The sequence below is a fragment of the Echiichthys vipera genome, assembly GCF_963691815.1.
Source record: "Echiichthys vipera genome assembly, chromosome: 1".
NCBI classification, from domain to species: Eukaryota; Metazoa; Chordata; class Actinopteri; order Perciformes; family Trachinidae; genus Echiichthys; species Echiichthys vipera.
This window is the reverse complement of record NC_139826.1, coordinates 36,617,405-36,637,211: the sequence shown is the minus strand read 5'-3', so window position 1 is coordinate 36,637,211 and position 19,807 is coordinate 36,617,405. Positions and strand designations below refer to the sequence as shown.

The window sequence follows — 19,807 nt, the reverse complement described above, 5'->3', positions numbered from 1 at the left end:
CTCTGGAAACTTAACGATGAGCGCGCAGACCTTCGGTGAAGGAATACATTTGATCTTTAGATGAAATAGCAGCAGACATGTTATTTGCAGCTTTACTTTACGATGCACTTTAATGATTCACAAGTTTTAGATGAATATGTGCGTCTAAAAGTTTGGAGATGTAGTGACGTCTTGCATGGATAGTTAGTGAAGTGCTGCAGCCACTACTCGGTCCCAAAAGGTCCGGGTAGTGGTGTTTACTTTCCCTCCTAATAGAAGAAGAAGTGTTAACTTTCCCCCCTAATAGAAGAAGAAGAAGAAGAAGAATTACTTTATTAATCCTGCAACAGCAACAACAACATTCATGTTACACACACACAGACAGGCCCAAAATACACACACATGCACAAACATGACCTATATACATGCAATTACTGGAGAGATGTCAGAGCGAGGGGGCTGCCAGAGGACCGGCGTCCCGAGCAGTTGAGGGTTCAGTGCCTTGGTCAACAGCACACCGGCAGTGCCCAGGAGATGAACTGGCAGCAGTCCACACTCCATTCATGGTCCACACAGGGTCTTGTCCCAGCCGAGTCACAGATGGACTTAGCTACTGCCGCCCCAGGTAGATAGTAGACAGTTAGCTTTGTTGCTAGCGAGGCAGTGAGTTAACACAGTTTATTCAAAGGTTGTAATCGTTACTTTACCGTCATCTCCTGTCTCTTAACTGTGTAATGTGCAATGCAGCTAATAAGCTACCATAGCTTTCTTTCTCTCTGTTAGCTCAGAGGTCAGCACGGTCACGATGGTCACGGTTACCAAAGTGAAACTCGACTTGTGCGGATTTACTTTGCTCCTGTGTGCAAATCCATGGATCGACGCAGTTCCGTGGAAATGACTTTTAAAGATTTAGCTGTTAAATGCAGGTGTGACCAGGTCTTTCCACATAACACATGCTACTGCAGAATGATTATCTATCCCAGATATTCCCTTTGCTTTAGCTTCTCCACTGACTATTAGCTGCCTTTGTGTGTCCTGTCATTGTGAATTGGATACTTTACATAAATCTTTGGACTAGCTAGTCAGTCGCAAAGACATCATTCTGACCTCTGTGACTCCTCAAATCAAAGACTGAGCTCAGACATCGGTAATCGGAGGAGTGACCGGTCAGACTGGTCTCAGATATGTGAGGAATCCTGCTGGTTTCGCCGACTCTGATAAGCTCTGCTGCCGACTGACCCAGAACAGAGAAGCTGGAGCGGAGAAGAGAGAGGCGGTCTGTGGGGATTTAGACTGTTTTGTGATTCTGGACTTGACCGCAGCTTAACTCCCTGGTCGAAGGTCAAACTGTTGCTGCCTCCTCCCTGATCCTCCGAGCCAGAACCCTTTCTCTTGTGCCCCGTCCACTGGGGAGTCTCCTCTCTTCTCTTCTCTTCCTCCTTTCATTTTCTTCTTCCTCCACTTATCTCCCATTGACGCGCGATACGTCCTCGCTCTCTTTTATTGCTATTCCTCCTCTCCTCTTTCTTCACAGTGCTTACTTTTGTTAGCACATGAAATGGCAATCAGTGTGTGGTTGGTTTATTCAATAGCAAATCAGCGTGCGTGCGTGCGTGCGTGCGTGCGTGCGTGCGTGCGTGCGTGCGTGCGTGCGTGCGTCTGTCTCCCAGGAGCAGCAGATTAAATCCAACTGCCCTCATTTGACTCTCTGAACGCACCTCGGGGGGAAACCTGGACGGCCAAATGCAGATTTGTCATTTGCAGATTTTAGTTTTATTCATGTATTCATTTCTCAACGTAAAGGTCAGCTGTGTGTGTGTGTGTGTGTGTGTGTGTGTGTGTGTGTGTGTGTGTGTGTGTGTGTGTGTGTGTGTGTGTGTGTGTGTGTGTGTGTGTGTGTGTGTGTGTGTGTGTGTGTGTGTGTGTGTGTGTGTGTGTGTGTGTGTGTGTGTGTGTGTGTGTGTGTGTGTGTGTGTGTGTGTGTGTGTGTGTGTGTGTGTGTGTGTGTGTGTGTTTTCAGATCTACACTATATGGCCAAAAGTATACAGACACTCCTGTTTACATCATCAATATTAATTATAGAGTATACTGACATTAAAAGCAAAATGAAAATGGCGTGTTGTGATTCTCCTGGCCAAAATAAAACACAATATTACCCCAATAATAAACAAAATATTAACGTAAAATGGCACGGAAACACACTGGGATCACTTTATCTTACATTTAGTTAGGAAACAAATGTTTTATGGCGTCACAGATGGGACACGTCTTTTTCTTAAAGTTAAAAATCATAAATCACAACGGCCTCCCTTATTATTAAAGTCATAAAATAGTATGTCATAAAGAAATCACAGCAGGATGGACTATCAAATGATGAAACTCACATTTGTCGTCTGTGTGGTTGGTAAATACACAGTGGTGTTAATTGTACGCGCAGAAAAAACACTTTCACTATTTGATTTGAACTGTTATTTATTTTTTTAGCCTTGGCCAAATTAATATTACAGTTAGAGGAAAAGCTGCAGTAAACGTAAACATCACCTGTGAGGAGCGTCACGATTATCCTGATAATTAGATGAGATTACTCTAATCTGGATTATAAAACCAGCTCACGTCTTACTTACAATCCTGGAAATTTACTCATCTCATCTCATCTTCAGCCTCTTATCCGGGCTCGGGTCTCAGGGGCAGCAGCTTTAGCAGGGGACCCCAAACTTCCCTTTCCCGGGCCACATTAACCAGCTCTAACTGGGGGATCCTGAGGCGTTCCCAGGCCAGTGTGGAGATCTAATCTCTCCACCTGGTCCTGGGTCTTCCCCGAGGCCTCCTCCCAGCTGGACGTGCCTGGAACACCTCCCTAGGGAGGCGCCCAGGGTTCATCCTTACCAGATGATCCTGAACCACCTCAACTGGCTCCTTTCAACGCAAAGGAGCAGCGGCTCTACTCCAAGTTCCTCACGGATGCTGAACTTCTCCCCCTCTCTCTAAGGGAGACTCCAGCCCCCCTCCTGAGGAAACACATTTTAGCCACTTCTACCCGCAACCTCGTTCTTTGGGTCCTGACCTGCAAATTTACTGCACAACCTAAATTGAAATGATGAAGGCACATGTAAATGACAACGTAGTAGAAAATGTAAACTGTACGTTGGTGTTTCATTCGTTTTCTTTAATTTTCTTCTTTCAACAAAACAAACCCAAACACTGATAATGTGGAAGTTCTTGGGTAGATGATAATAAGACAAATAAACATGAAAAAAAAGATATATTATAATTTATATATATATTCATATGTAATTCTCTGTATTCATATTCATGTATTCAATTCTTCATGCATGTTGTTCCAGATATTTAATTTATCTGGCATTTAAAACAGAAAGAGAAAAAAAGTTTCTCTTCTAAACTATATATATATTTATATATTTTATATATTTGGACAGCTTTATAATGAATGTAGTGTTTTTTCAACTCTGTTTTCATTCGTCGTTGAGATCTGACATTCGCGTCGGCTGCTTTTAGCTTAATCACCCCTAAGTCACCTCTTAACCGGCGCCAGCCTCTGTCAGTTTGTGTTGGCAGTCTGCCTGCCTGACACACACACACACACACACACACACACACACACACACACACACACACACACACACACACACACACACACACACACACACACACACAGTGTGAGTGTGAGCACATGGCAGCGTTACCTCCGATGAGGCAATGGTCCCTGACAAATGTCCGTCACCAAGAAGTCAAGGGCTCCGTGGTCGCTCTGCCCGCGTGTCTTTCACTCCGCAGAGGGTTTGTTTGTCAGACCTCCCAAATGTCACAAGATGTCGAAAACATGCAGAGAATGAAATTAGCTTTTACGCATCCCCCCACCACAGTTTTACAATAAAGTTGTGACTTTTCAAAGAAGAAAATTAAGAGATACGGCTTTTTTCCCTGAATACTACAGAGAACTTTATTGTTTTTTTTGTTTTTCGATGTCAACGCATCAGTTTTTTAATGAGTCGGTCTGTGTTTTAGGTTATTCTGATGCTTAATTCTGTCCAAAACAGGGAATGAGACTGAGCCAGCATTTATGATCTATGATTTAAACTGATATTCAACACAGTCCCATTCTCATGGAGTGTAAAACACCGACCCTCACGGCCTGAATCCTCCCTCTGCTCCAGATATGCGTCATAGATAGCAAACTGTATTCAAGTCATGGTGCAAGTGCGGCTATTTAATTAGCATAACAAAGCTAACGTTAACACAGCGTCTTTCTAAACCATCTGTCAGTCAGTCAATCGACAGGAAATTCATCTGCAACAATTTTTCACAACTGTATAATTTAAAGCAAAAATGCGGAACATTGTCTTCTCAAAATTTGAGCATTTGCTAATTCTCTTTTTGGTCAAAGTCATTTAAATACATAAACGACCTCTGATAGATTATAATGGGAACTTTCACTGTTTTAGAAACAAAGCAATGAATTGATTAAAACCGTAGATGATTATCAGGTGCAGCTCCAAACGTGACCAACATGAAACCAGAGAAAACCAAACAGTTCTTTGAGTTTTAAAGACATTTATGTTTACAGTATAAATATATATATATATACAGTATAACCATATATATCATTCTCTTGTATAAGAATAGCTGCTGATATAGACACACCTGATTAAAACTGTTCTCTTTAAGTTGATTTCACTTAGTTTTAGATCATTAATTTGAAGATAAATTTAAAAAAAAGACCTTTTAAAGCAGTTTAATGACTCTAGTCTAACATAGTTATTTAAATAGTTCTTTTCAAAAGGATAAAGATAAAGAAAAACACTGTTGTCTCTAATTTTGTCTCTAATAAAAACGGTAACGGTTTGTTTGTCGTGAATATGCCGACTACAAATATTGACTCAGGAGTTATTATGTAGATAAGAGAGAAATAAGAGAATTCAGATTTGTAACTAAATCAATGTTTCCTTGTCCCCTGCAGAGGATCACATGTTGAAAGTGTCATAATGTGATCAGACAAACAAATAAAGAAGCAGGTTTTTTGTTTTTTTTGCTTGGTAAAGAAATGTTTCCATTGGTCAGCGGTGTCACTTTAATTACAACGATGTTTCATAATTAATGAGGTAATGATTCATTGATGTTAAGATGTGACACCTTTACTTAATGGAGCGTCAAATAGGAATGCGTCAAGCATCTGTTACCGGATTGTGGTGGACGCTCCTGCCGTGTGTGTGTGTGTGTGTGAGCATTAGTATGTGTATTGCTGTTGCTGCTGTTGTTGTTGGCCCTGCCTGGTGCACCCGTGGGTGCTGGTGCAGCTGCAGGTGGTCCTCAGGTTACAGATGCAGACTGTAAGGAGCCTCCTGCAGCAGGTGATGAAGGCTGGGAGGAGGGGAAGGTGTGTGTGTGTGTGTGTGTGTGTGTGTGTGTGTGTGTGTGTGTGTGTGTGTGTGTGTGTGTGTGTGTGTGTGTGTGTGTGTGTGTGTGTGTGTGTGTGTGTGTGTGTGTGTGTGTGTGTGTGTGTGTGTGTGTGTGTGTGTGTGTGTGTGTGTGTGTGTGTGTGTGTGTGTGTGTGTGTGTGTGTGTGTGTGTGTGTGTGTGTGTGTGTGTGTGTGGTTCCTCAGTGCCAGTCAAAGGAGTAAATGAGAGGGTTAAGTGATGGATTTGTCATCGTGCCCTCGCGCTCGTCTGTGTGCCGGCTCACGGCGCTCCCTGCTAAATGACTCACCCTCCACGCACGCACACACACACAGGCACGTATGCACGAACGCGTTATGCAACAAATACATGAAACAGTTTTTAAATAAGTGTAATAAACACTGTACGTCGTAACAGAGGTTTGTTGATTCAGACTAAATGTCTCGCGTCTCCCTGATCCCTCCTTCTCTTGCTGCTGCACCCCCACACCAAGGTGAGCCCCCAATATGTCAGAGGGAGAGTGATGGGTCCTGGCCATCGTTTTAATAAAGCTCTCCTGCTTGGCCTCGTGTGCATCAGTCACCGGCCTGGACAGCCAGAGGTCTGCCGCTCGACGACCAGCGGCTCCATCAAACACTGTCGGGCCTGGAAAAGGGCTGATGCAGCCTAAAACCTGCTCTGGATCCAGCCAATCACAAGATTCACGGCAAAATGAAAGGAAAATGACCCACACTGACTATAGTGACTTCAATCTGAGCACCGTTCGTCACTAGATAGGTGTTTTCACAATCCCTTCCTTAAGGAGGAGATGTCCGTGCATGTATCCTGGACAGCTGTAGTTGGTACGTCACTAATCCATAAACTCAATTGTCTGAGATGTGAAATACTATTGGACGGGGAACGACTTGGACACAACACCGGCAAAGACTGACAGTTACAAGCTAAGAAGCTAACAAACAAAAGGCACTAATAAAACATGCTAACTACACTTTTACCATCTGCTAGTCCACCTCTTTAGTGAAAGCAGACTCCTCATCTGAGTCTGGGTCTGACTGACGCCGGGGTCAGGACGCACAAACTATGCAGATCACCAACGTTGGCTGTAGCGAGGCAGCAGCGACGGACATCTGTGCCGCGTATGTCGCCATTCGGTAAAAACCGGCCGCAGAGGATATTAATGATCGTGCGAAATTTCAACAACGCTTATCAGCACCTTCGCTCATCAGCATCGCCGCTCATCAGCATCGCCGCTCATCAGCATCGCCCGCATCATAAGAGAAACACTGATAGTAATGTATTGACACGTTTTCTTCATGCATTTAAACCAGTTTTGAACTGTCTCACGATGCATCGTTATCCCCAATTAATCACTGGAGCTCCGGTATTGTTAAGGTTAAATTCTGATCTTTTTTTTAAGTTAAATAAACAAAATCTATCATAAGATTAATAATTGTAATTCATTTTAAGTCTGTTATGTGGGCTTGTTACCACCTTTTTTAGTGTGGATGTGAGCCGCAGCGCTCCGTGAGTAATGGAGAGGGACAGCTCTCTCAACCGCTGGTGTGTGTCTGCTCTGTAGTTGTGTAGAAGACTGTCGGCGCTGCTCTGAGGTCAGACCGGTGTTTGTCCCTGGTGGTGTGGACAGACTGTGGTTACAATACACACAGAGCCTCTGGCTGGGAGGTAATCGTCCCTGTCGGTTTGCATGTCTGTGCGTGCGTGCGTGCGTGCGTGTGTGTGAGCATGTCGACGCAACTGGTCTCTTTGACTCGTTCCCTGTCGGACAGATACAGAGCGCTGTCTCTTAGGGAAACTAATGGACATAAAATGCGCATGAAAAAACAGACATGTTGAGAAAACCGGATGTTTTTTTTGACCTCCCTAATATTCTACCTCCTCTTTGTCTGCATGCGGTGACGTAAACATACAGAACAGGTTGTTATACGCGAGTCGCCTGGCTCTTTTCACCCTAATATGGTCTCCGTGTTTTATCTGGGAGCCCTTGATTGTGAGTGTGAGAGACGCTCATCCATCTGTTGCGGTGAGACTCTTAATGTCTGGGCTAAAAGGAAACGCGTCTCACCTTCAGCTAATTTTCATTCCAGTGTGAGAAGAGACGTGTTGGCGTGTTTTTTCTTTCAGCAGCTTTCAAGTCTTTTATCTTTTTTCCTGATCTTTCACCAAAAAATACAGTATTTTTCAAAATTCTGACTAATAGGGCTGCATGTTAAGCCTCCATACTTTCTTTTGGTGCCGACTGAAAGCTGCAAAGTTTGCATTGAGCGTCCGATATAGGATTTTTTGAGGAGAAATTCCCTGATAACAGATATATTAATATCAAAAACAGACCTTTTCTATGTGGATTTTGCACTGATATAACTCTGCAAAGGTTTTCACAAGGCTTCCTATTAAAGAACACATCCATATAAACAAAGTGAGGTGTTACAAATGTGAAAAGTCGCAGTTATTTAATCTTGGGAGGGGCGTGGTGTGGTCATGACTGATGCAAGCGAGGTGGAGACTTTAACGTTATATTTGCTATTTTTACGCTGATGCAAAAGCTTTACTAATTAACAAAAGTGTCACGTCGTGTCGCAATGCCTCGCAGTTGTGTATTGTGTATTGTGTGTGTGTGTCCATATCAAATAAACCACAAGCAGAAGAGCAGTTTGTTAGGAGTGAGCACGTAAAACCCAATCAACTCCCCGGGAACAACCTCAAAGCGTGAGGGTTTCTGGGCAACAACAACAGCAGCAGCAAGAGGAGGTGGGAGGAGGAGGAGGAGGAGGAGGAGGAGGTGGATGTTGACATCTGACAGCCAGCAGTTCCTCGTGTTCAGAAAGCCGAGCAGCACAAAATAAAAGCTACAGAAAAGGCCGCGGGGCTGCAGTGACAACGCTGCTGACTCTGCAGCCGGCAGCGTCTGACCTGCTGCGACAACTCTGACCTGTAAACAAGAGACCTGAGCACATGTGACTGCGGTTTACAAGCTCTGGTTCACTTGGACTTGACTCTCTCTCTCTCTCTCTCTCTCTCTCTCTCTCTCTCTCTCTCTCTCTCTCTCTCTCTCTCTCTCTCACTCTCTCTCTCTCTCTCTCTCTCTCTCTCTCTCTCTCTCTCTCTGCTTTCTTTTTCTCTCTCCCTTTCTCAATTTCAATTTCAATTTCAACAAGCTTTATTGGCATGACTGTGGTTCACAATATTGCCAAAGCGTACAGAGTTACAGAAAAAAGTAACAATAATGATGATGATGATGATAATAACAATAATAATAATAATAATGATGATGATAACAATAACAACAACAATAATAATAATAATGATGATATCAATAACAATAATAAGCAGCATATCAGTGTGCAGGTCAACTCATGTGGAGGAAATCATGTCAGGTGTTGTTGTGCAGCTCGTCTCTTCTCCTGTGGCAGGCGTTCACATATCTCGCTGCATCTACAGCAGTGCCACTTTTTTCTCCCAGTAAATGTTGTAGCTTTTCTTGGTCGGATAGTTTGGGGAAGTCTGGGGTTGAACCTGTGATTTTAGTGTATATCAGGGTTCTGAGATCAGTGTATGTGTCGCAGTACAACAGGAAGTGTTGCTCTGTCTCCACCTGTCTGTGTGGACAGAAGCGACACAGCCGTTCCTCTCTGGACAGCCAGGTCTGCCTGTGTCTGCCGCTCTCTAAAGCCAGACTGTGGTCGCTGAGTCTGTACATGGTCAACGTTTTCCTCAGTCTGGGCTCAGTTACAGAGCTCAGATAATCTGCCATGGAGTATCGTCTGTTTAGGGCCAAATAGCATTGAAGTTTGCTCTGGGTTTTGGTTGTGGATGTCCAATAGTCGATGTAATTGTCTTTTTCTTTTGCTATAATTTGGTGGGGCTGGATGGTGTGAGGGCGGTCTTGGTGCCCGGTGCTGTTGGAGTTCAGCCTGTGGACCAGCTGGCTGAGGGGACTCCCTCCTTTGCTCTCCTCTTGGCATTGTAGGGCTTTGTAGTGGTAGGAGCTGGGCTCACTGGCTCTGAGGTGTTGGTAGAACTTTATTGCTCTTTTTTGGATCCGAATTAAAAGGGGGAATTGGCCCAGTTCAGCTCTGCATCCGTTGTTGGGGGTGTTCCTGTGAACTTTGAGGATGCTTTTGCAGATCTCAGTGTGCAAGCTTTCGATTGGGTGTTTGTCCCATTTTTGGAAGTCTTGGTTCATGAGCGGGCCCCACACTTCACTACCATACAATATGATTGGTTCGATTATGGATTGAAATATTTTGATCCAGATTTTGACAGGGATGTCGATGTTTGAAGACTTTTTTATAGTCCAGAAAGCTCTTCTGCCTTTGTCTCTGAGATCTTTAATGGCCAGATTGAAATTTCCCGTCGATGTGATATTTAGTCCTAGATATGTGTAGCTGTGTGTGTATTCTATGTCCGTAAGGTCCAGGTGGAACCTGTGGGGATGATTCTGACTCTTGCGTCGTTTCTGAAAGACCATGACTTTTGTCTTCTCCAGGTTTACGGTCAGGGCCCAGGTCTGACAGAACTTTTGCAGGTGATCTAGCTGCTTTTGTAGAGCCTCCTCTGATGGAGCGAGCAGTATTAGGTCATCTGCAAACATTAAACATTTGACTTCTGTGTCGGAGAGGGTGAGACCAGGGATCTCTGACTCTTCCAGGGATTTGGCCAGTTCGTCTATGTAAATGTTAAACAGGGTGGGGCTCAGACTGCACCCCTGCTTCACTCCTCTATGTTGTGGGAAGAAGTCTGTTTCCCTAGTTCCAATTTTGACAGCACATTTATTATTTATATACATTGTCTTGATAATGTCGTAGATTTTTCCTCCAATACCTTTTTCTAGTAATTTCAGAAACAGACCATGATGCCAAATTGAGTCAAATGCTTTCTTGAAATCTACAAAACAAGAGAAGATGGTGTTGTTGTTGTGGTGGACGTGTTTCTGGATGAGGCTGTGCAGGGTGTAGATGTGGTCAGTGGTTCTGTGTTGTGGTGTAAAACCAATCTGACTCTTGTTCAGGACTTTGTGCTCCCTGAGGAAGTTTTGCAGTCGACTGTTTAAGATGCTGCAGAATAACTTCCCCAGGTTGCTGCTGACACATATGCCTCTGTAATTGTTTGGATCATATTTGTCTCCACTTTTGAATATTGGAGTGATGAGCCCTTGGCTCCAGGTGTCAGGAAAATGTCCAATGTTGAGTATGAGATTGAATAATTTTAACATGGCAGTCTTGATTTTCTGGCTGCTAAACTGGAGCATTTCATTTAAGATGCCATCCGGGCCACTTGCTTTCCTGGGCTTCAGGTTCTGGATCTTAGCCAGCAGTTCCCCTTCATTCATCTCATAATCTAAAGGATTTTGGTTGTCTTTAATGATTGATTCCAGATTTTCTAATTTGTTGAGCAGATGATTTTGGTCTGAATCCAGTGTGATTGCACTGTATAGATTTTCAAAATGTTTCTTCCATATGTCCCCGTTTTTAATAGCCAATTCTTCCTTGTTTGGTTTGTTGAATGAATGCCATTTTTTCCAAAAATTGTTTGAGTCAATGGACTCCTCAATTTCTTCAAGCTGACGCTGTTCATGCTGCTCCTTTTTAGCTCTCAGTGTTTTTCTATAGGATTTCAATGTTTCCCAGTACTGGAGGCGGAGCTCATGATTGTCAGGTTCTCGGTGTTTCTCATTGGATAATTTCCGGAGTGTTTTTCTCAGACACCTGCAGTCAGAGTCAAACCACTTTTCGTTAGCTGAATTTGAACTTTGATACTCAGATTGTTTCAGATTGGAGAGCAATGCTGTGCTGTCAAATATGGAGTTAATATCCCGCACAGCCTGGTTCAGGCCGTCAGTGCTGTGGGGATAGGAGGTGGTGATAAAATGATCTAATTGGGATTGGACTGCTGGATGACCGATGGCTCTGTGGTAGTCATCCTTACTATTACTCGTCCATCTATAGGGTTGTTTGGAGGGGTTGAGTTTACCGGGCTCTGCTACATGGGGGTCAGTTGGTGTCTTCCTAAGGTATAGGGTTATTTTGCTGTGATCGGATAAGGGTGTGAGGGGGCTGACGGTGAATGCTCTTACACTGAAAGGCTCCAGGTCTGTAATACTGTAGTCCACAGTGCTGTTGCCAAGAGGAGAGCTGTGAGTGTAGAGACCAAAGGAGTCCCCTCGAAGCCGACCGTTGACGATGTACAGACCCAGCGTGCGACACAACTGCAGCAGTTGCTGCCCATTTCTGTTGACAGTTTTGTCGAAGTTGTTCCTGTTTTTGTGCGAAGGAGAGGGGATGTTGATCTGGCCAGGTATATGTCTGTCTCCTTGTGTGTTGATTAGATCTGATTCTGGGCCTGTTCTGGCGTTAAGATCACCACAGATCAGCACGTTTCCTTTTGTCTGGTAGAGGCTGATCTCATCTTCAAGGATGGAGAAGCTGTTTTCATTATAGTAAGGGGACTCTGATGGGGGGATATAGGCTGTACACATGAATATGTCTCTGTCTGTGGAGACCACCTCTTTTTTTATTTTGATCCAAATTGAGAAATCTCCTTTTTTGAGCAATTCAATTGAGTGAGTGAGGTTCGTCTTGTACCAGATCAACATCCCTCCTGAATCTCTGCCTTGGCTTACACTTCTCAGTTTAGTTGATGGGAATATTATTTCTCTGTATCCTAAAGGACAACCAGTGGGCATGTCTCCTCTTCTCTCTCTCTCTCTCTCTCTCTCTCTCTCTCTCTCTCTCTCTCTCTCTCACTTACTCCAGCTCGCTCGCTCTCTCCCTCTCTCTCTCTCTCTCACTTGCTCCAGCTCGCTCGCTCTCTCTCTCTTTCTCTCTCTCTCCCCCTTCTCTCTCTCACTTGCTCCAGCTCTCCCTCTCTCTCCCTCTCTCTCTCTCTCTCTTTCTGTCTCTCTCTCTCGCACTTGCTCCAGCTCCTCCTCTCTCTTTCTTTCTCTCTGCTTTATTTTTCTCTCTCTCTCTCTCACTTGCTCCAGCTCTCTCTCTCTCTCTCTCTCTCTCTCTCTCTCTTTCTTTCTCTCCCCTCTCTCTCTCTCTTTCACTTGCTCCAGCTCTCTCTCTCTCTCTCTCTCTCTCACTTGCTCCAGCCCTCTCTCTCTCTCTCTCTCTCTCTCTCTCTCTCTCTCTCCCTCTCTCCCCCCCTTGCTCCAGCCCTCTCTCTCTCTCTCTCTCTCTCTCTCTCCCTCTCTCCCCCTTGCTCCAGCCCTCTCTCTCTCTCTCTCTCTCTCTCTCTCTCTCTCTCTGTCTCTCCCCTTGCTCCAGCTCTCTCTCTCTCTCTCTCTCTCTCTCTCTCTCTCACTTGCTTCAGCTCTCTCTCTCTCTCTCTCTCTCTCTCTCTCTCTCTCTCTCTCTCTCTCTCTCTCTCTCTCTCTCACTTGCTTCAGCTCTCTCTCTCTCTCTCTCTCACTTGCTTCAGCTCTCTCTCTCTCCCTCTCTCTCTCTCTCTCTCTCTCTCTCTCTCTCTCTCCCTCCCTCCCTCCCCCTCTCTCACTTGCTTCCCTCACCACCAGTGTCCTCGAAAACCTTTCTTTCTTGACTGCATCTCGAGGAAAACACAACCAAGGTCCGGCTACATTTTGCTCTAAAGAGAATGGACACTTGGAAGGTCAACAGCGCGCCTTTGTTCTGGCGCGGTCTGTTCGTATGAGAGGCGCACAGGGGAAATTTCCACCTACGGTATTTATTTTTCCAGTGACATGTTTGGCCCCGCGTCCTACGATGGCCTTCGAAGCAGTGTCCCCGCTCTTTCATGGCACTGAAAGGGCTCTGAAGTGCAAGTCTCCTATAGATGCTCTGCTGACAAAGATTTCCTCCCCTCCTTTCCTCTGTTTCTCTCTCTCTATTCTTTCAGTCCCATGTCATTGAGTGGTTAATGTGTAGAGGCGGGTGTTTTTTTTGTCTTGGAGGGAATTGGAGGAATAATAAAATGAGAAGCAGGGACTAGTGGGAGGAGAAGTGCAGGTTAAAGGGGTGGAGGAGGGGAGGCTGGTGGTGGCAGGCGGCGGCTTGCCTGTCAGCCAGTTTCACAGTGGCTGGCTACCTGCTTGTGTCAGTGGTTGCGCGGTGACCTTTGACCCGGGCGCTGGCGGGCTTCAGCGGTAGCGTCAGCTTTAATTAGAGAGCAGCACGACTCGATGCTCTGCAGAGCCTCTGATCCTCCACTGCAAACGCTCAGATTCAGGTCGGAGCGGGCAGAAGGGGCGAGGGATTAGATCATCTAGTTCACAGAGAGAGTATATTTTTAACTTCATCAACTTTACTTTATTCGAGTCCCAGTTCCTCGTCAAATAAACATTTTATTCATGAATTATATGTCTGTGTTAGGGCTGCGGATTGCCTACAACTTCACGATATGTATCGCAGTACACATTTTTAAACAATGACCACGTCCTAGAGCAGGGTACCACCACTGTTTCCTGAATCGATTCAATTTCCAATTCACTTCGATATCGACTCGTTTTGGGAAGTTTCAGTTACAAAAAACACATTTGCTTTGGATATGAAAGAGATTCTCAGATAACATACTGTACCTGACCCTTCTAACCTGGTGCATGATTAGAAATGTTACCGTTTACATTAAGAAATGACCCCAAAGTAGTCAAAGTCATTTTTCTTTAACATGAACACATTTCAGCAACCGGCACAATAAAGTGCAGCTCTACAGACTCAGACAACGAGTATTGAAGGCCATTTTCATTCAGATATTTGGAGGTCATAGGTCAAGGGACCCCTTTTGAAAAAGGCCATGCTAGTTTGTCAAAATGGAGCTTGTAACTTTGAAGCATGATTTAAACCCATCCTGACAAGCAAACATGACATGGTTGGAACCGACGGGTTCCTTAGATCTGATAGTTTCATATGATGCCAAGATCAGATCGATTTTCGTTTTTGCGAATCGAGAAGTTCAGCATCCGTGTGGAACTCGGAGTAGAGCCGCTGCTCCTTTGTGTTGAAAGGAGCCAGTTGAGGTGGTTCAGGATCATCTGGTAAGGATGAACCCTGGGCGCCTCCCTAGGGAGGTGTTCCAGGTACGTCCAGCTGGGAGGAGGCCTCGGGGAAGACCCAGGACCAGGTGGAGAGATTACATCTTGTGGCCCGGGAAAGGGAAGTTTGGGGTCCCCTGCTAAAGCTGCTGCCCCCGCGACCCGACCCCGGATAAGAGGCTGAAGATGAGATGAGATGTGATATCGGATCCGCAATCTCTAAATTATCAACTATTTTAAACCCAGCCAGAGTATGTGTGGATCCTTTATCGACCTACCCTTTTCTGTTTTTGTTCTCATCTTTTTGGCATTGTCCGCAAACGGCAGATACAAACAGGAAACGTTTGAGAAAAGGGGGAAGGTGACATCAGGAGTTTACTAGGGTGTGTTTGTTTTTGCTCAGTGGGGCTGACGATTTAGCTTCTGTTCTTCTGATGAACTCACTGACTAACTAGTGAGAGCTTTAACATTATCGCTGTTGTCTTCAGATTTGCAGATGCGTAGATGATATCCCTATTGCACTGCATGCATTTTAGATGTCTGTGTTTTAGATTAGAGGCATTAGCTTTGGGATTCAGTATTAACAACACATGAAAATACTTTCCTTAATTGTGAAACTGTGAGTGTTATGTGTCTGTGTATATTTAAATTGTAGATGTCTATTTTGGACACAGGTCTGCCTTGAGAAAGAGATCCCAGTCTCAATAAGACTGCCTGTTTTAAATAAATGTACATGTACATTTTGAGACTGAACTCGTTTACTGAAAGTCACAAAGTTGTTTTGGTGCCTCAACGTAAACGTGAAACTACCAGTCGCAGTGTCATACGTTGTCATACGGACCCCTTGATGAGAATACATCGACCTTGTGGTATTAGGCTCATAAGATTAAGCATTATTAGGCAATATAATGCTTTCATATTTTATTTTTTATGACCATTTGTTTCGAAAGGATGACAAACATGCAGACCCTGTAAATAATTATTCTAGTCCCTCTGTGTTTTCTTAATTAACTACTTCAAATGGTAGCCTGAGCTTTAATGTTCTCCTATTTCATCCTTGGATTCTCAACATGAAGTTACTTTGGGAATAAAGGTCCTGTGGGTCTTGGCAACGGAGAAGCACGAACAGTCGGTATCTGACCCACGGAACTTCTTCCTACAAGGAATCGTTTCTGTTTTCCTCCCGCGGTTCAACTGCTGTTAGTTTCCTCCAGCGGCTGCTCACAAGGCCTTCAAAGTGCGCTACATTTCCAAGAGGATTAATTAGATTAAACAGAGTGTTTGCTCAATCCTTAAAGTGTTTGTATTTTCTCCTGCAGGACCGTGTGGCCGCTTTTTCTTTTTTTCTTTCTTCTGCGGAGAGAATAATCAGTCGCATTAAGGAATAATGAAGGGACTGGTGGGTGGTTTGGAGCCTGTGGGACCCGGCTGCTGTTTGTGGCTGCAGCGTGAATTTCACGCAGCGTTGATTTACAGTGTGCGCGCGTGTTAAACGTGCCCCCCACCTGGTCCCCGCATTAACTCTGGAACATCTTACCATTTTCAATTAAGTGTCCCCCCCCTCTGTGGACACTTTTAAGGCTCCAGACTTACATATCCTTAAGTAGTTTTGTGTCTTCCATCTCCTTCCCTATGCATTTAATTGTGTTATCTCTACTGTTTCTGCGACTGTTTGCAGTCTCCATGATGCACTGTTTCATTTGATTTGATTGTACGGCACATTTGATCAACTCTGGTAGTTTTTTTAAACGTGCTTTATGAACAAACTTGATTTGACGATCATGGGTTTTTCGCCTGTGAGAGGGGGTTGGATAATTTGGTCAGGGGGGAAAAAAACAACACGAGGAAACAGTGGCACAATCCTTTTAATTAAACCAGGAAAAGAAGCAAACGGACTGAGATGTGAGGGACGTTAGAATGAGCGAGGGATGAAAAGAAAGCCGGTGTTTGGAATACAGCGGGGGATTAAAGACAGTGAGCGAGTGTTACAGACCCCTGGCCAGTTTGCTGCTGTAATGAACATTAGGGCTGCGGCATAAATTTAATGACCTGTGAAACAAACAACGAGGCTGAGACCAGTGCCTCTGAATGCTAAGTGGCTCTATTATTAATACCAGCTCAGAGATGCCACTGTGTAAACACACTGTAAGTCTCTCTCCCCTATGAGGCCAGTTAAACATGCGGCGGCCGTGTGTTGGCGGTGTGCCGCAGCTCTCTGAAACGGGGTCACATTTTTCCTTTTGTACCTGCAGAATTAATGGCCACTCGCTCGTTAACAGCATACCTGCGCCAACTAACATGAAATGAATAGCATTCGCAGCTAATGGTTGCGCAGGTTAGTCACCTTGATAATGAATAGCTTAGCGATTGGGCAGATGAGCAAGTGGTAATAAATAGGATCCACGCCGCTCTGGATTTAACAGGCGAGCGAGTGCAAATGAGAAAAGCTCAGTTCATCCTTAGTTGTTTGGTGACATGTCTCCTCAATTTGTGCATGATGAGTTTAAAAAAATAGGTTCATTTAGGAGCAAAATGTATTTGTACAAGTTGAAATCGAACAAAGGAACTTAGAAATAACATTGTAAATAAGATGCAGGGAGATGTTGGGGAAAAGCTCCAGGCTGAAACAAACGATTATTCTATTATTGTGTATCACAATTAATCATTAATTCATTTATTGTTTGTGAAAAATGTCCCACTTCTTAGTAAAAACCCTGTCACAAATTGTATTCACCTCTTTCTTAACAACACTGTGTACATCCTGCCCAAACGTCCTGTTCAAACTAAATAATGTGTCACATTAGGGCCTCAAAATGCTGTTGTCATTGGGACTTTGAGGCAGTAAGGGAGCAGCTCTGCAGGTATGGGGGGGGGGGGGGGGGGGGGGAGAAGGAGCTCTGAGTATGATTAGGAGCGATGCAGGCTTAATCAAACGATCCAGCACAGCAGGGAGCACAGGGGAGACTAGAAGAGCCCAGAGCTAACCAGATGTCTGCAACATGAGGAGGGATCCATGACACGAGGAAGCTGCTCGAGGCTACAAAATGCAATCACAATCCCGTGGAAGGATGCCCAAGATGGCTCAGCAAACAGCCGGGGAGTAAAGGCGATCTGTCAGCAGACGGTCCCCTGCTCTCCCCCCCCCCTGAACCCGACCTCGGGCTACCTGCTCGTTCAGCAGAGAAAGATGCAAAAAACATCCAGTCTGCTCTTTCAGCGGGCACGCAGCAGTGGGTTTCCATCATTACCAGCCCTGTGCTCGTGGTTACAAAGGGGTGCGCGTGTATGTCTCTGACATCTAGATCTCTCCATCTGTTTGTTTTTTTTCTCTGCTGTGTTTGTCCTGGTGTGTATGTGTGTACACTGGCAGATCCTGGACCCAGCAGGACTGCCGTCTTGTTTTGTGTCCCACGCTGTGTCTCACGCTACGAGGGGATGAATATTTGAAAAGCAGAGGAAGCCCCGAGCCCCCCGAGCTGCTGTGGCCTGAGGTGTCGCAGCCCTGCATTAGCTGCACCTTATACCAACGGGGACTTTTTCCACCTAAACATAGATTTCAGCACAAAGCGTACCTTACCGTCCTGGCCATTATTCTCTGTAGAGTTCAGTGTGAAAGGTCACCAGCCTAAAGTGCTGCCACCGCTGAAGCTCCGATGAATAAGTAATAACATCGATGACAACAAGACTTGGATGTAACAGCAGAGATGCTAAGTGCTGGACGCTTTTGATAAGAGAGAGAAGACCTGCAGCATCCACTCGGTTTTCTTGCAAGTTTTAGAAGGAAGAAAATATTAATGATTTAAGATGGAGTGAAGTGGAAAAACGAGGCAAAGGTTCAGACTGTTCATGGTGTTTTTCCTCTAAAAGACGTCCACACTTTGAGTTCGGTCCTCTGCGGACAGTATATCACAGCAGGTGAGGATTGCACTTTTGTATACTCACTGGGAATGAGTAAACCATATGTGTGGACACTGCTGTTCACATACTCCTGTGTCTTCTTACAGCTAAACACGGGGAACGGGCGTACAGACGAGTGTTTTACCTGCTACCAGATTCACTGTGTGCGTGTAGCGGGTGTATCACACTTGATACCATGTGGTCTATTGTTTGAAGGTGGACCTATTATGCTTTTCCTTAGTTTCTGTCATATATGTCTTGTTATAATGTCGGATGTTCATGCTAAACTTGACCAAAGTTTCGAATAATGAGGTAAACGGGTTTATGGGTAACCACTGTAATCTCCCATGAGTGGATCTGCTCAGGATACAAACTGCTGTCAACGCCTTCTGTCAGACAGTTTTTCCACTTTCTCGGCAGTCAGACATCAAGCCTCAACATCAAGGGGGGGGGGGGGGGGGGTACCGACTCGGCAAGTCGAGTTCAGGCACTCCCATGTCTCTAGCGGAGATTACACCGGCTCCGGGAGTGAGGTGCAGGCAGCCAGCATTTATGATCTATGATTTAAACTGATAGTCAACACAGCCCCATGCTCATGGACTGTAAAACACCGACCCTCACGGCCTGAATCCTCCCTCTAGATTAGCATCTTGTGTATGCGTCATAGATAGCAGGCTGTATTCAAGTCAGTGTGCAAGTGCGGCTATTTAATTAGCATAACAAAGCTAATGTTAACACGTGTCTTTCTAAACCATCTGTTTGTGCAGTCGATCGAAGAGCAAACCATCTTGTCACTTATAGTAACACCACCACACCAATGACCGCAGTCCAGGTCGAGATGACGGAGTTAGTAGTGAGTAGTACAGACGGAGAACGGGACAGCAGAAGACCAGGAAGTGCCTGACCAATCAGAGCAAACTGGGTTTTTCAGGAGTGGGGCTTAAAAGAGACACACAACAGAGCGCCTCAGTCAGGTCGAATACAGGTGCAGCAGCCATGAGCAGTACGAGAGATTTAAATCCAAACTTGAATCGATCTGTGACTTTGGAGAATCGTGACACCCACATTAATGTGAGATTATTCCGAATGCAATCACTGGACAATTAAAGTTCACCTGGCTATCTTATCCAATGACACAGACTCAATGATTAAAGATGATTTAATTAAAGGGTCGGACATTTTGGAAGGTGGACTCAACATTCTCCACGGCTGGAAATGTTTTTCCAAGTTGTTTCCCACACACTTCTTCTTCTTCTTCTTCTTCTCCCACCTCGTCTCCCTCCACCTTATGTGGCCCGTGAGGGAGATGTGAATTGTCTGTGGCGAGCCATCAATCACGGCGGTAACGACAGCTCCATAAACAGAAGGGGCAGCCCTACCTACTGCTTTCTGCTCGGCGGCGATAGCATTCACATCGTTCCTGCAGCACTTCCCCTTCCTTCCTGCTGACCTCTGCACAGCTTCGGCGGCAAGGACGAGACTCTGCTTATCTGCACTCGCTGGATTTA

The 19,807-nt window shown here is 45.0% G+C and overlaps 1 protein-coding gene across 1 annotated transcript in view; it reads left to right on the top strand.

Moving 5' to 3' along the window:
• Positions 1–19,807, top strand: part of mpped2a (metallophosphoesterase domain containing 2a) — a 78,652-nt gene that overhangs the window by 42,398 nt on the left and 16,447 nt on the right. The gene's annotated exons all lie outside the window — the stretch shown is intronic.